The sequence below is a fragment of the Lampetra planeri genome, chromosome 36 (genome assembly GCF_965212315.1).
Source record: "Lampetra planeri chromosome 36, kcLamPlan1.2.h2, whole genome shotgun sequence".
NCBI lineage: Eukaryota > Metazoa > Chordata > Hyperoartia > Petromyzontiformes > Petromyzontidae > Lampetra > Lampetra planeri.
The window spans coordinates 11,290,298-11,302,452 of NC_136142.1; the positions used below are offsets into that span (position 1 = coordinate 11,290,298).

The 12,155-nt window shown below is 40.8% G+C and overlaps 1 long non-coding RNA gene across 5 annotated transcripts; it reads left to right on the plus strand.

Annotated features, from left to right (window-relative positions):
• Positions 1-2,086: 2,086 nt before the first annotated feature.
• LOC144730812 (uncharacterized) lies at positions 2,087-11,881 on the plus strand. 5 transcript variants are annotated; one of them, XR_013587858.1, is made up of 7 exons: positions 2,087-2,463; positions 4,891-5,876; positions 7,449-7,564; positions 8,469-9,524; positions 9,691-9,849; positions 10,835-10,930; positions 11,063-11,881. It is a non-coding gene; the product is annotated as an uncharacterized LOC144730812 (long non-coding RNA). The 5 variants fall into 5 exon arrangements; XR_013587857.1 differs by having other exon boundaries at positions 4,891-5,008; positions 5,807-7,564; XR_013587859.1 differs by having other exon boundaries at positions 4,891-5,008.
• Positions 11,882-12,155: the final 274 nt, after the last annotated feature.

The window sequence follows — 12,155 nt, forward strand, 5'->3', positions numbered from 1 at the left end:
CAGAGGCGAGGGTCACAGAGTCGAAGGGGCGTGACACACCCACGTCTAAACACACGTCACTTCACAATGCGGACTCTCATCATCAACACAGACTCACATCTTCACCAGTCACCCACAATACGAAAAACACAAAAAGCAACAACTGCCTTTCCTCAGCATGCCTGGCAAGGCGGTGTTGAATAATCCTTGCCAGGACCTTTCCCGGCACACTGAGGAGTGAGATGCCCCTGTAGTTGTTACAGTCTGTGCGGTCTCCCTTCTTAAAGATGGGGACCACCAGGGCATCCTGCCACCTCACTAACACCACCACCACTAATACCACCAACACCACCATCACTAACACCAGTAACACCACCACTATCACCACTAATAACAACCACAATCACTAACACCACCATCACTAAAACTAACACCACCACCATCACAAGCACCACCCCCACTAATACCACCAACATTAACACCACCACTCCTCCTCCTGCCAGTATGGGACACCAAAGACGAAGAAGGCTCAGCTAATCGAGTCTCTCACCTTTCTGAAGAGATTCCGCGACTCTAAGGTAATACCAATCGCATTTACACTAACCGCTGCTGCTGTAACTTCTTCTAATGCTAAACGAATTCTGTCTAGAACTAGCTTAGCTCTTATCTCAGAGAAAATCAGACTTACGCGCACCGAACTAGATCAGTTAGACAAGACACTCTACAAATAACACTTATCTTTGACTGCAACAATATGACTGCCTCTTCAGCTGCCGCTATGTCGACCAAATGTAAGGACAACTTGATTTCCCAATTCAACTGCCTCTCAAATAAGAGACCGGACCCACACACTGAAAAGCTAGACGTTAACAAAGTCGTAATTAATCGCTAATCCTGCATAATGCACGGGCATAATATGACTTTGAAACCCCCCGCCAAACCTCCTACGCATTTCACAAGTAGTACTAATCACATACCTGCATTTCCCATAAATATGCTAAATTCCTCTTGATACGCAAATTCTTTTGTCAAGGCGCCCTTCCCCCCTTCCAACCCAGCTTAAATATACGCTCCAAGCGTGGTGGTGTTTCATTCAGACGCTGTCTCCCAGACAGACCTGGTCTTCACTTGAGGACGGCTGCTTGCGTTGTGGCCGAAACGTCGTGAGAATTATTTTATTATGTTTTATTTTTATTATTTTATTAATACCCTTTTACGTGACTTTACCGAAAGAACCAAGAAGATGAATCCCTGCAGTCACAAAAGCTTTAAATCGAAATAAAAACAAAGATCCCCATAGAGACTTAACAGTCTGTAGGGGAAAGTGCTGTTAGCCAGCAGTACGTATGAAGTCTGGCACGACACACGATGGGGGTTGGATTGCCAGCACCACGCCCGGCCGCCTTTGTCTCCCTAGTGGCGATCTTTACACACCGCACCAGGTACTCATTCGAGGTTGAGTCGACCTAGGGGAGGCCCAGCACCGGTTCAGATAATCGTCACTGCTGTTGGCCTTGAGAGAGAATCCACCTCGGGGTCTCCCAGTTAATAGCGCGGCGCGCTGTCAGCTACTCGACCGTTCCACACTCACAGACTCACACAGATAGTCTCACACACACACAGACTCACACAGAGAGACTCACACACACACAGACTCACACAGAGAGACTCACACAGAGAGACTCACACACACAGACTAACACCACCACCACTCACCCACAGCTCGGTTCAACTCCTCACCTGCTCTGGGGTCTGTCGGCGCCTCTCTAACGGCCAAACTGCCAGTGGGAAGCACGTTGCGCGAGACGCGGGGGCGGTACATGTTAACCACGCCCCCCGTGATGTCACAGCCATGAGCTCCTCCCCCCCACCTGAGCTCCTCCCCCCCCACCTGAGCTCCACCCCCCATGCCTCCTCTGCCCCCCACCCGAGATCCCCCATGCCCCCCCTCAATACCCCCACCATGACCGTTCCACACAGAAAGACTCACACACACACAGACTCACACGGAGAGACTCACATACAGAGACTCACACAGCCACCACTCACCCACAGCTCGGTTCCACTCCTGCAGAAGACCGACTCAGGGTAGTCCCACACTGTAAAAATGACAACTCAAAATTGTTCACCTTACTAAGATTTTTGCATTCACTGACAATAAAATTGCTAGTTGGAACTTGAACTATCTGTTGTAAGCCACTTGAACTCACTTTCAGACGTTTCTGAGTAAAAGTTCATCTTACTTTATAAATTGAGTTGATTTTATTTTTAAGTTGTAGTTGACACCCAGTTAAAGTGAGGTCAACTTATCTGCGCATGCTCATTTGAAATTTGTCATGGCAACCGGCTGCCACGGGGTTTCCAAGGATTTTGCCAGGAGCTCTCTTCGACAGTTTGAAAGTTTGCGTCCGCCATTTTGTCACGATGCCAGCGGTAAATTTCTCTGACTTCTTGGCCGAAGATAAACAACATTCATTCTAACAGGTAAGCTAATCATATGAATATGTATATGCATTTGGTATTTGTATTACATTTCATTGCGCGAAACAAAATCGATAAATCATAACCAGGCGAGGCGTTAATGGCAATACAAAATCCCACACTTGCTAACGTTAATTGGTTAGAAGCTAACGTAGCTTATTTTGAACAGCTAAGCTCAATATAATTCTTGTCCACATATTAATTGAAAGATTTGTGTTGCCGTTATGTTTGTTATTCTCGATGAATGATATGGCATTGTTTTATGCACGTCTGCTTTGCTCATTGACCTGAAACCGAAGCACCGGCGGTAACAGTTCACATTGCTGCTCGTGATCAAGGTAGAACTAACGTGCTAAAACTTTGATACAAAACTTCGGTTTGATACGGTTAACTAGATTTATATAGCTTCTAGCATGCGACCTTTGTGTAGGGCTGGGTAAGTTGCCGAGTTCGATACTTTTTAGGTAACGTTACCGACCGAATTGCCTCGATACTATCGAGTAACTTTATCTAAAAATGACATGTGGTTCGGTTCCAGTTCCAGAATTCGATAACGTTACCTAAGGAGTTAACTCGTCAACGTCAGTGCTCAAACAAATACATATGAAATGCACAACGACACACATAAAGTCGCTCACGCACACTCATATTATGAGACGCGCGCGCGCACCCACAACTTTTCACACGCATACTTATATGAGACGACGCAAGCACACACACACAAACTCTCCGCGCACATATTCATATGAGACGCGAGCACACACACATAATACCTTAAAGATGTGGAAAAGTCGATCAAAAGTGTGGGTACATTTCTCCAGGCTCGATGCCAACAGCGCGCGATTCAGTATTCGCATTAAAATAATTGCTGCAAAGACCGGTACCACGACAAATATGATGAAGACCTTGACAGTGCACGGAGTAAACATAAGAGCAGAAAGTTGCTCCGTCTTCGACTGGTAAATGAAGAGATACCTTGTTGATCACTCCAGTGTTTATATTTCAATAAATAACCTACTGAATGTAACGTTACACACTGTCGTTCAAAAATGTGTTGGTTTGTCAGAATTTGTTTTCTGTAAGGATGCATTAAAGTTATCAAAGGGTGACATTACAACGTGTAATGTTACAAAATATTTCGTTTTTAAATAAATCTTTTTTGAATTTTTTATTCATCAAATAATCATGAAAAAAATTATCATAGTTTCCAAAATATTAAGCAGCAAACTGTTTTCATATTTCTGAAGGGTCATTTGACACTGAAGTAATGATTTTGAAAATTCAGCTTTGATATCACAGGAGTAAATTACATTTTGAAATATATTAAAATAATATTTTAAATTGTAATACTATTTCACAATATTAAGTTTTACTGTATTTTTTTATTTTTTAAAAATCAGTTTTGGTGAGCATGAGCTCTTTATAAAAAAAATGTGTTCCTTTGTGCACTGGCTAAGGAGCATGAGTCAAACTAAAAAAATAAAACCAAAGTTTTTCTGAGGTAATGTGTTATGTATAGGGATGGGAATTGATAAGGATTTAACGATTGCTTATCGATCCGATTCCTTATCGATTCTCATTGGGTGAGGGAATAAGTACAAATGTGTTTGTTTGTATTAACTCGCTTTAATATCTGATCAGAAGACAGAGCACATACTGTATACACAAATTATGTGTAGCAACCTCAGAACAAATCTAAAAGTATAGGTGAGCTACTTCTCAAAGTGAGTGTGTGTGTGAGTGAGCATGTGTGCGTTTGTGTGTGAGTGAGTGAGCGCGAGAGAGTGTGTGTGCGCTAGTGAGTGAGCGAGAGTGTGTGCGTGAGCACTAGTGAGTGAGTGTGTATGTGTGCGCGTGTGTGAGTGAGTGAGCGCGAGAGAGTGTGTGTGCGCGCGCAAGTGTGTGTGTGTGCGCATGAGAGTGAGTGAGTGTATGAATGTGTGTGAGATAGCACGCGATGGCTTGTCGGAAAGCAACATGGCGTCCCGTTAAAGGCCTCATTATACTTCTGCGTCGAACTTCTGCCTCTGCCATGTTTGCCACGTTCTTAATCAAAACAATGCAGCGCGTGTGTGACATCATGACACATTTGCAACGAGCGGAACCGATACGCGGAATTGTTAAGCAGGCATGCTAACGGTTCCAAGGAATTGATTCACTGGGCACCGGTTCTGAAGAAGAATTGGTTCTCGGTTCCCATCCCTAGTTATGTAATCTTTTTAAAATGGATTTCATAAAATTGGTATCGAAAAAAGTATCGCTAGGAACCGGTATCGAAACTGAGGTATCGAAATTGGCACCGGATCGAAAGATTTTGAACAATACCCAGCCCTACCTTTGTGTGTTTTAGCCCTGAAGCTCAACAGCATTAATGTGAACGGTTGCGAAGTATGTCACTGTGTTAATTTTCTCCTCTTATTTTTGTGCTAGGTTTTCTATGAAGTGTCGCTTCTGCAGCTTTGCCAGTGCCAGTCAAGAACGTCTGCTTAGGCACCATCGGCTCAGGCACGGTAGAGGAGCTTACTGGCCGTGTGTTTACGGTGACTGTGTATGTACTTTTAAAACACCTGGCGCCTTAAAGTCACATTTGACCAGATCACATTTTAGGACAGCCAAAATACATGATAAATTCACCTTTTTTTGTAATCTATGTGAATTCCGGGAAATCTGCACGCAACAGTCTTTCTTCAAACACCTTGGACGCCATTTAAAAAAACATGAGACTGTGTGTTGCCCCTTCTTGAGATGTAGTTTTAAAACAAACAATCTAAAGACTTTTAGTTCACACAAAAGTAGGAAACACAAGCATGGTGATATCAGAACCTGTTTAAGAGCAGACTTAGAAAATGAACCTGTGTCCATTGAGACAGATTCCTCTGACCAACCATTAGGTATCTGTAGTGAGGAAGATACACTTCCAGGTAGTTCTGGAAATTCAGATGTCCAAGAAAAGGAGGAGTATGTAGATGCTGAGACTCTTGAACACAGGGCTGCTGGATTTTTTCTACGTATGCAAACTGAATTACATGTTAGTAGACACGCTGTACAGAAAATAGTTGAGGGGTTTAATGATATTTTACATCTTTCAAAATCCCACTCGCAACCAGGTATCAAAGCAGTGCTTGCAGAACACGGCATTGAATTAGATGATAGCGTTCTCCATAAGATTAATGATGCTGTCTTGGAAACAAATCCATTAATTGTAAGCACTCAAGGAAAGGGTGCATTGGCCACTGATCACAGGAGAAATCTTTTTTTTAAAGATAAGTTCCCTGTAATTCAGCCTACTGAGTATACATATAAAATAACCCATAAACAAACATTTGTTTATGTTTCAATCCTCCAGGTTCTTGGGACTTTGTTGAGACAGCCAGATTTTGTGGAGAAGTTGGTGTTTAGTCAAGGGGACAACCCAGGTAAATTTTGCTCTTTTCGAGACGGACAGTACTACAAAGACAATGGTCTTCTGGGTGTGCAAGATGCAAGTATCTCTATAGGACTTTACATAGATGACCTGGAACTATGTAATCCTTTGGGGTCCTCAAAAAAAATCCATAAAATTACTGCTGTCTATTGGATTTTGTTGAATTTACCAAGCAAGTTTCGCTCTACTCTCCCCCTAATTCAACTGGCTTGTCTTGGAAAAACTGTCGATGTCAGACAATTTGGGTATGATGCCTTTCTTTATCCTTTGATTAAGGATCTTGGATATCTTGAAAAGATAGGAGTGTATATTGAGACTCTAGATACATTTGTAAAGGGAACAGTGTTCTGTGTCTGTGCTGATAACCTTGGTGCACATAGCTTAGCAGGTTTTCAGGAAGCTTTAAATGTCGAAAAATTCTGCAGATTTTGTTGCATCAGTCGAGACCAAATTGGAAATTGTGAGCCAAGGAACTTTCCACTGAGAACTGCTACGCAACACGATTCTTTTGTGGAACAACTCAAGTTGAGTGATAAGCCTAAGCCATGTGTGAATTGTGTTAAATCATCCTGTGCTTTAAGTAAGTTGTCTTTCTTCCACCCAGTTACTGGATTTCCCCCTGATCTTTTGCATGATCTATTTGAAGGTGTTGTCGCAGCGGAATTAAGTTTGTGTTTAAAAGAATTGATTAGAAAAGGTTTCATTACATTCGATGGACTGAATAACCGCATAAAACAGTTTCCATACAAATTCTCTGATTTGGTCAACAAGCCACATGCAATTACAAAGACAAGCCTTGTATCTGGAAAGGTAAACGGTAACGGACATGAAAACTGGGCACTTTTACGTTTGCTACCTCTCTTGATCGGGAACTATATACCTGAACAAGAGCAGTCATGGGAAATTTTAATGGACCTTAAAGAGATTGTGGAGATTACGGTGTCTACTACGTTATCAGAGGGAACATTATGTTACTTGGGGAATAAATTGTCTGACCATCGCCAGTTACTCACTGACACCTTTCCTGAATTTAAGTTGAAACCAAAGCATCACTTCATTGATCACTATGTGCATCTCACACGGTGCTTTGGGCCATTAGTGGATCTGTGGACGTTTAGATTTGAGTCTAAGCATAGTTTTTTCAAACAGGCAATCAATGATGCTCACTGTTTTAAGAATGTACTACTCACCCTTTCCACTAAGCATCAACACCTCATGGCATATCTTCTTTACACACAGCAATTGTTCAAGCCAAAATTGCATGTTGGTAGTGTAGATAGAGTGAAAATATCATCTTTAGATGAAAAGCTCAGGACAGGACTAGAAAAGAAGTACCCAAATGAAGATGATGTGTCTCTTGCTAAAGAAGTACATTTGTATGGGACCCAGTATGTGAGGGACATGATAGTGTCTGCGGGTGAATGCAGTGGACTGCCAGAATTCTTTAGAATACTACACATATTGGTGGACAAGTGGTGTAAAGTGTATTTTGTCACCGCAAGATTATCATCTTGGTACATGGAACATTATCGGTCTTACCAACTTATTGATAACTGTCACTCAGATGTAGAGATCCTGGATCCAGAGACTTTGAACGATTACCACCCATTGGCTGCATACCAAGTTGGTAGAACTTTGATGGTGACCCCAAGGGCTTGGCTACTGCAGTAAATTGAAATGGTAAGCACCTTTCTGTTTGTATGTTTTCATAATTTTGTCATGTGTTAATGACTTGATTTTAAGTCTTCAAGGTACAGTCATGGCCAAAAGTATTGGTACCCCTCCGGATGTGTTGGTTTTCGAGCAAAACTCACAAACTTTTGAAGGTGTTTTTAATGTAATAACCAAACCAGGATATTTTCAATAGCTCAACAGAACTGAAACAACAAAAATTGGTTTCCTCAAATTCAACACAAAATATCACCAAAATACTGCGGGAAGTGAATACTGCATGGTCAAAAGTATTGGCACTCAAAATAACCGTCTTTTGCTGTGATACAAGCACACTTTTCATTGTTAAAATCCACAGCTAAGGTTATGGATAGTCAGACATCAGCTGTGGTAGCATTCCTGAGAAGTATAAGCCCATTTCTAAAGGATAATAAAGTCGATTCTACTTGAAGAAAACCTTATACTGTCCATATAAACCAACAGATGTATAGTAAGTAAACTGGAGATTTTTGTCCGTTAGAAATGGGCTGATATTTCTCAGGAGTGCTACCACAGCTGACGTCTGACTACCCATAACCTTAGCACTGGATTTTAACACTGAAAAGTGTGCTTTTATCACGGCAAAAGACACTTGTTGTGAAGGGTGCCAATACTTTCGACCATGCAGTATTCACTTTCCACAGTATTTTGGTGATATATTCTGTTACATTTGGGGAAACCAATTGTTGTTTAAGTTGTGTTGAGCTATTGAAAATATCCTGGTTTGGTTATTTTATCAAAAAACCTTCAAAAGTTTGCGAATTTTGCTTAAAAACCAACAATTCTTGAGGTGTGCCAATACTTTTGGCCATGACTGTATATGGCTTCAGTTTAAAGTGTCATGCAAATATCTGTTCTTCTTTTGTCCTCACAGGCTTTGTTGCTTCTGGTCCACATAAATCCCAAACTCGTCCGTAAGATTCGGCTGACCAAAGCTCCTGAAACTTTAGAGGAACTGTACAATGAACTGCGTCAAAAACTTGAACTTGTGGGTGAATTCTGTATACAGTATGAAGACTCAGACTTTGGCCAGGCAGTTTGCAACCTGATTGACATAGCAGAGTTACCTTCAGAAAAGGCTGTCTTGCATATTCTGTGGAGCAATGAGGACATGCCATCACCACCACCTCCAACACCAACTCGGTCATCCTCCATCTCTTCCCTTGACACAGCCATCATTGGATCTCCAGGCTCAATCCACAGCTTATCTTCAGTTGTGCGGACATATAGGAGGAATGTTTCACAGTGGCCCACTCCGTTCCCAGTACCAGAATTCTCATATGATGTGGAACTGATACTCCGCAAGGGGAATGACACGTTTGAATTATTAGGGAAGGGTTTACATGTAACCAGAGATGTGAAAAAAGAGATTCTGGACAAGTTGGCACAAGAAATATTTTCTGTGAAAGCCTACCCTGAAAAACATGAGTTTGATTCTGTTGCTGCTGAACTTGTCAACAAACATCCCTGCCTCAAAGAGCCTGGTGGTGGTACTGGATATGCGGGATGGACAACCAGCATAAAGTACAAGATGGGGAACTACAGATCAAAACTACGTCAAGCTGGATGTAATGAGGTTGGTGTCAACAGGAGATCAAGAAGGGAGGAGGCGGATGATCATGGTGTCAACAGGCAAAGAAGAGATGATGATGATGGGGATGGTGGTCCGGAGGGAAGGTTTTCCTTGAAAAAACCAAAACGAGGTGAGGTCAACCATGTACCAGATCATCCTGAAAGCTACACCCAGGATGACTTGGAAGACCTGAGGTCTTCCCTGGTTGAAGCCATGAAGAAGAAAAACAAGGACATGGAGTTCATCAAACAGAAGATGGACATCACATTCTCCCTTAGGAGAATGGAGATTGTAGAGATGGAGCCCATGGTCTCAGAGGTTCTGGAGAGGTGGCCCGGTCTATTTCTTGAAGAACAGGTAAGGAATTTTTTTTTTTCTTGAACTTGGTGCATTTGTGTTATGTTTTTTCCATGATAGTGTATGTAGGTTAATTTGTATTATGGCTTTGAGTTTGCAGTCTTAATTATAACAATGAAATCACACTATCAGCTTGTTGTATTTGTATTGCATTTGTTTAATTCAGATTTGTCAAGAGTTCACTCGTGTGACCACCAAGGACCTGATGGGAACATTTAAAGCTGCCCTTGAGATGTTGACCCCTCGTCTGCTGAAATTGTATCGTGCCAGGAAGTGCGCCTTTAGTCGAGAGATGGAAACCCTTTTGGAAATGCTTGACAAACAGGTTGTTATATTGACTACAAGGCCCTTTCTTGGTAACACTTTACAATTTGGTTCGTTAGTTAACATTAGTTAACTACATTAGTTAACATTAACTAATAATGAACTGCACTTATACAGCATTTATTCATCTTTGTTAATGTTAATTTCGACATTTACTAATACTTTATTAAAATCTTATTAACATGAGTTAATGCACTGTGAACTAACATGAACAAACAATGAACAGCTTTATTCATATTAACTAACATTAACAAAGATTATTAAATACTATAACAAATGTATAGTTCATGTTAGTTAATACATTAAATAATGTTTAATAAATGAACCTTATTGTAAAGTGTTACCCTTTTCTTCAGTTTGTCCACTAATATTTAAACCATTAATCAAGAAGGAACTACCAAGCTAGCACTCTGCACTTTTGATGGAATATAACTTAATAATTTTTTTGCATCAGCTACATTGGTGAGCGAGTTCCATCTTGATTGTCTATTTAATACAGTAATATTTAAAGGATACGTTCACGGTTTTGCACTTTGAGCCTCCTCTGTGGGTTGATGAAATAGTGTTTGACACCCGAATTTTGACTATTGGTCCAGTCTTGAGCTTTTGGCTGATTTAGAATCGGCCCTGCCATGCTTCAGAATGGCTAGCTACATGCATTCACAAACCTGTCTTTAAATCAACCCTAAACGTTCGTTTTCAAAGATGTGCAACTCACCGATTGGTTAGTGGTGTTCGTTGAGTGTTCGTCAAACACTCTATTTCAGCCAAGATAAAAGTGCAAGGGCTCAAAGTGCAAAATAGTGAACTTATCCTTAAAAGACAAAAATAAACACTAACAAACTAACAGAGCCTGCAATTATTTTATCTGCCTACATGCACAATTGTAGAGATGGGAATACAAATGGAACCAAGTGCACATACAGGAGTACATTTCACAGAGCTAAACAAAAGTATTTGTTTGTTTTTATATTCTTCCAAAACAGACATCTGACATCACAAGTCATCGCAGACAGGCAGCTGTGGAAGGTCTTCCCATATTTCTGCGGGAGAATACTGAGAAGCTTTTCTCTAGATGCCTGGTGAGTGCAGCTTGGAAGACCTTCAGCTTTTAGTAGTGTTGTATAGCAAAGAGGCCATACACAAATAGACATCACTCTTTATTGACTAGTTTTCTACAGGACATTATTTCAGTGGTGTTTTTGTTTTGTCAGGCAACTGATGCAGATGACAAACAGGTGAAAGGCATCAAGATGGGGGTCCTCACAGTGCTTGATGATGATGACGACACAGTCATTAATATTGCCCTTGTGTTGGAGGAAACCATTGTCCTGAAAGACATCCCAGACACCCCGACTGCGCTTGCGTATCTTTTTGGCTTGCTTTATGCCCTTAACATGGAGTTCCCAAAAGACATCAAGTATACCTGTGAAACTATCCAGCACATTTTCATGGAAATGTCCACCAATTGCTCACAGCGTGTCCGGAGCTTCAAGACCAAGCTGTTAAACCAGTGATTCATTTTCCATGGGGAAGATTTATTTTATCATGTTTGTTCATTTATGTTTGGATATTTTGTAAGTCTTCACATGGACCACCTTATAGTTTTTATGTTGTTCTTTTATTTTGACTAAAAAAAAATCTGTTATTTGTAGCTGTCATATAACTGTCACGAGAATATTGATTGTTTCTCAGTAGAAGCAAGCTGTGTTTCACAATTACTGTTATAGCCTGCGTGTTTGCATTTTTGGCTAATTTCAAAGTTCAGATAATTCAGAACGTTTAGACAATTTGGCTTTTTCAGCTGGGGATTTACACATTTCTGAATTAATACTTAGGCACTATACAACTGTTTATCGGTCATCTTTGACAATATTGCATTATTTGTAAGGTCTCAACAAGAGTCGGAAAGTAAAAAAAAAGATGTATTTGCTTTGGGTATAACTCGTTTACATTGCCCAATGCCCATACTGATGTCATTATGGAATTGTAAAGCTGTGCCAAAGTCGTTCAAATAAACATGCATAAATTAACAGTTTTACTGTCAGTGGATGATTTAGTGTGTGTGTGTGTGTGGGGGGGGGGGGGGTAATTTAAACTCAAAATAGTAAGCTTTTACAGACTTAAAAGTTCCAGTAACTTGAACTAAAAAAACTTAGTTGTACGAACTTGAAAAACTTAGCTGACGCAACTTAATAATTGTTGTTCTTCAAAACTTAAAAAATTAAGTTGATATCTTCAACTCAAAAATTCTGTGCAGTCGGTTACCTTGAAAATTTGAGTTGAACTAACTTAGCTGACGCAACT